General features: G+C 48.8%; 1 pseudogene; it reads left to right on the top strand.

The window, feature by feature from the left end:
- The first annotated feature begins 671 nt into the window (after nucleotides 1-671).
- LOC116913159 overlaps nucleotides 672-4,539 on the top strand; it is a 17,857-nt pseudogene continuing 13,989 nt past the window's right edge.

The raw sequence follows: 4,539 nt of genomic DNA, 5'->3' as shown, positions 1-4,539 counted from the left end.
AAGCGGCTGTCAAGCCTGAAGACCTTGACTCAATCCCCAGGACCCACATGGGAAAAAGGAGAGAACCAAGCTGTCCTCTGGCTTCCACTCATGGGCTTACATGTATGTGTGTCTGTCTGTATGTGTGTATGTGAATGTGTGTATGTGTGGTATGTATGTGCATGTGTATATGCATGTATGTGTATATGCATGTATGTGTATGTGTGTGTGCATGTATGTGTATATGCATGTATGTGTATATGCATGTATGTGTATGTGTATATGTATGTATGGACACACAAACACACACAAAGTTAAAACATAAAAAGCTCCTTGGTCTGTTCCTGATACCTAGATAAGTGGTGACCATGAGGAGGAACACACGTCCATGTAAGCACACCTGTTCACATGTGCTGAGCAATGCCCAGCCTGGTCTCGAGCTCACTGCATGCCCAAGGTTGGATTCCTGCTCACCTGGCTTTCTCAGAGGCATGAGACAATTGTTCCTGCCATGCTGGTTCTGTTCTAGTTTCTCATGCCACAAACTTTCTAGCTTGAATTTCACCTACTGAAGCAGGAACCTAACAGCCTTCAACCCGGTGAAGTAAGTAAACTTCTTTCTAATATCCTCAGACTTCGTTTCCCTCATGAATCACAGGGAGGAAGGAGGGCATGCAACAAAGAGCAGAGCCATGGGCAAGGAAGACAGGAAACATAAGTCAGCCATCACTGACACCAGCAAAGTGCACGCTGTAGAGCTGGCTCTGCTCACTCTTGCCCCAGTGTCAGGACTTAAGAGTGGTGCACACCTGTCATCCAGCACTCAGAGAAGTCTGAGGCAGGAGAACCACGAGTTCATGGCCATCTTCACTAACGGTGAGATCAAAGCCAGCCTGGGCTACATGAGACTCAGTCTCAAAGCAGGCAAGGAGAAACTTTCTCCATTTGAGCAAGTAAGTTAGCGTCCGCCTGGGTTCTAAACTTTCTCTGCAATACAGAAAGATGCTAGGGCTAGTGTGGCAGCATGAGCCAGAGAAGCCTGGTTAACCTCGCTAATCCCCTCATGCTGTGTGAGCAATGAGGACATGGTGCCCTATAAACTGTGGGCAGGATGGTCTCTCAGACGGTTCAGAAAGCCATGGCAGGCTCCAGCAATTCTCCACTTGGGTGTGACTTGAGGCTTTATGTGTGTGTGTACAAGCCAAAATATAAAATCCATGGATGACTGCATGAATTCAACATGGCCCAGCCATTCACTGGAAATACTATTCGGCCTTACATAGGAATGGGATTCCACTGAGTGAGGGCTGGAGTGTCTGTAAAGACAGAAAGCAGGAAGGTCTACAGAGCCTGAGGGGTGACATGGGATGGGGAGGATGGAGGGTAGGTGTGTAAGTGGGACAGAGCCTCAGATGAGCCAGACATGGCTGCAGAATGTGCATGTGGCTGCCTCCCATACCTGTGGGTCCTGCCTCCTCAGAAAGGCAAACGTGGCAAAAGTAAAGAACACAGGGGACATGCTCTGACCACCTGTAGACACACACAAATGACGTGACAGAATGTGCACACTGCTGTCTTGCTGCAGGAGCAGCTGAGCATCCAGGAGGGTCGAAGGCTGCTGGAAGGGCTGAGCATGGCACTGAGTTCAAGGACATAGCTTTAGTATCTGGGGAACCTGTGCTGCCCAGGCCCCATCCTGCTGATACTGAGGGACACAGCTGACATTCGGGGTGATGGCTGGGCTGGGCGGGGAATGGGCGTCCACTCTCCCCTGCTCCAGCTTGAAGATGTGCTGGGTGAAGTAGGACTGCAACTGCTTGTTGGTGTAGTTGATGCAAATCTGCTCGAGGCTATTCTGTTCAAAGTCCTCAAATCTGAATCTGTCCAGACACCAATGGGCAAGCAAGCACTGAGAGACAAGTGTGGGTATAGCCAGGGTCTCCTGGGAAGGCTAGCCTTCCTGGGAGGGGTTGCAGCAGAGGGGATGTGTTTTCCTGACCTGTTTTGTACCCACTGTTTTTTGCACAGGGTTCCTTTATTACTTCTTGATGGAACCAGGCCTGCACATATCCAGTAAGCATTGAGGTGGAACCTAGGGCTTGGTGCCCACTTGCTGGCATCGCTGAGGGTGAAGCCTAGCCTACCACACTTCCAGACACCGAGTGAAGATGCCTGATTCCTGTAGGATAGCGGTTCTCACCCTTCCTAATTCTGTGACTCTTTATGTCAGTTCTTCACGTTGTGGTGACCCCAACCATAAACTTATTGCACTGCTACTTCATAAGTGTAACTTTGTTACTGTTAGGAATTGTAATGTAGATGCCTGGTGTGCAGGAGCTCTGATAAAGAAACCACAGATCAAGAACTGCTGCTGTAGAAGATAAAAGTCCTCTGCCAGCCCCGGGGTTTGAAGAGATTCCATGGGTTCCTTGTCTCCATAGCTTTTTCCAAAGACAGGGTTTATTCTTGCCCAGCTCAGTGCCTGGGAATTCACAGAAACATCTTCTATGTCCTTCTTGTTGAGGAGAGCGTGGTTGATCCTCAGCACAATCCAGTCAAATAGGGCACCGTACAGAGACTTGGCCATGGAGTCTCCTGCAGTTATGACAGAGGGGTTTCTTACCTGGGGTGGAGCAATCGTGCCAGGTGCAGGCTGTGGTGCTCAGAGTCAAGACCTAGTTTTGTCACATTTTCATAGACAAAGTAGCCCAGGCTGGGGTTGGGATTTAGCTCAGTGGTAGAGCTCTTGCCTAGTAAGCTCAAGGCCCTGGGTTCAGTCCCCAGCTCCAAAAAAAAGAAAAAAAAATAGCCCAGGCTGGCCTTGAACTTGCCATGTAGCTAGGGATAATTAAACAACTGATCTACTGCCTCTACCCCCTCATGGGCTGAGATTGCAGATGGGTGTCACCACAGCTGGCTTGACACAGGTGCTGTACAGCTCTGAATCTGGGGCCTCGTGTACAGTTGTGTTATGCCATTCCCATCCCTCAACCAGGGTTTTCACCTTTCTCCTGCTGAAGTCTGCTTAATCCTCCACTGGCCCCAGGACACAGCAGCTGTGGGAGACTCAAAGCCTGGGGCTTCAGCACGGCATGAGTACACAGCATGGCATGCAGCCTCTATGGCTTCTCAGCACACCTCCTGCAGGAGTGTCCAGTCCATCCTTCTCCCCATGGACGCGGACATCTGTTTCCAACTGCCAGACCTGTCCCCTCTGGTTTTGACTTTCCTGGATGTCATGGCAATGTTACCACACAGAATGCTGCCTCTACTGGAGACACTCGCTTACACAACCTCTGAGCCAAGCAGGGATTGGGTGCGCTGCAGAGAAGGCAAGCCATGTCAAGAGGTACCTTGGCCCACAAAGGCTCACTGTCCATGGAGCCTGCTGGAAATGTAAGCTTATTCCCTGGGCAAGGTCCGCATAGGGAGTGTCCCACATCCTGCTATCAGGTCCTTTCCCGGTGCCATCCAAATTCAATTTGCAAGCCCCAATGCTCTGGTCATGTCAAGAGCTAACAGAAATATACCAGGAGGGGCACCCCACAGCATAGGGAGAGGATGGCAGAGAGACCTATGGGTTGAGGGTCACAAAAAGGCCACCTCAAGCACAGGGTTCAGTCACCTCCTTTGCAAACAAGGTAAATGGTCGATGCTCTCAGCTTTTGGAGCCTGAAAACCTCTTTTTTAGCTACTAAGCACTGCAGCTGCAGCCAGAAGCAGCACTGAACAGGATGTAAATGATGTGTATGTCGATGTCAATAAAACTTTATTTACAAAACCAAATTTGGGGTGGGGGCTGGTTCATTTCAAGGTTTGCTAGCGTGGCATGGCCACTGAGCATCGGAAACACAGAAAGAAATGCTTCAGGCTCCATTTCTTGCTCCTCATTTATCTACACTTTCTGATATTTGGAGCTCCCTAATCAGAAAATTCTAGAAATTAACAACTGTACTTTAAAACCCCTGATACTATCAAACAATGACTTTATGAAATTTTCAGAGTAAATGGTCGGAACTGAAAATACTGGATCTGAGTGGAGGTAACCCAGTCACAGAAAGACATTGCCATGGTATGCACTCACGATAAGTGGTTGCTAGCCCTTAAAATGCTTGAATTGGGTTCTAGATGCCTAGAACAAATAAAATTTCAAGACGGATGTGATCAAAATGTGAATTGCCTACCCTTTCTTAAAAGGGGAACAAGAACAACCTTGGCAGGAATAGGAGAGGCAAAAGAGATTAAACAGAGACTGAAGGAACATCAATTTGACCAGAGCTCTGTTCACATGTGTCTATGCATATATAGCCACCCAATTAGACAAGATGGATGAAGCAAAGAAGTGCAGGCCGACAGGAGCTGGATGTAGATCTCTCCTGAGAGACACAGCCAGAATACAGCAAACACAGAGGCGAATGCCAGCAGCAAACCACTGAACTGAGAATAGGACCCCCGTTGAAGGAATCAGAGAAAGAACTGGAAGAGCTTGAAGGGGCTCGAGACCCCATATGTACAACAATGCCAAGCAACCAGAGCTTCCAGGGACTAAGCCACTACCTA

This window comes from Rattus rattus, chromosome 12 (genome assembly GCF_011064425.1).
Source record: "Rattus rattus isolate New Zealand chromosome 12, Rrattus_CSIRO_v1, whole genome shotgun sequence".
In the NCBI taxonomy this organism is placed as follows: domain Eukaryota; kingdom Metazoa; phylum Chordata; class Mammalia; order Rodentia; family Muridae; genus Rattus; species Rattus rattus.
Note: the sequence above shows the minus strand (reverse complement) of the source record. Positions and strands in the feature narration are given on the sequence as shown.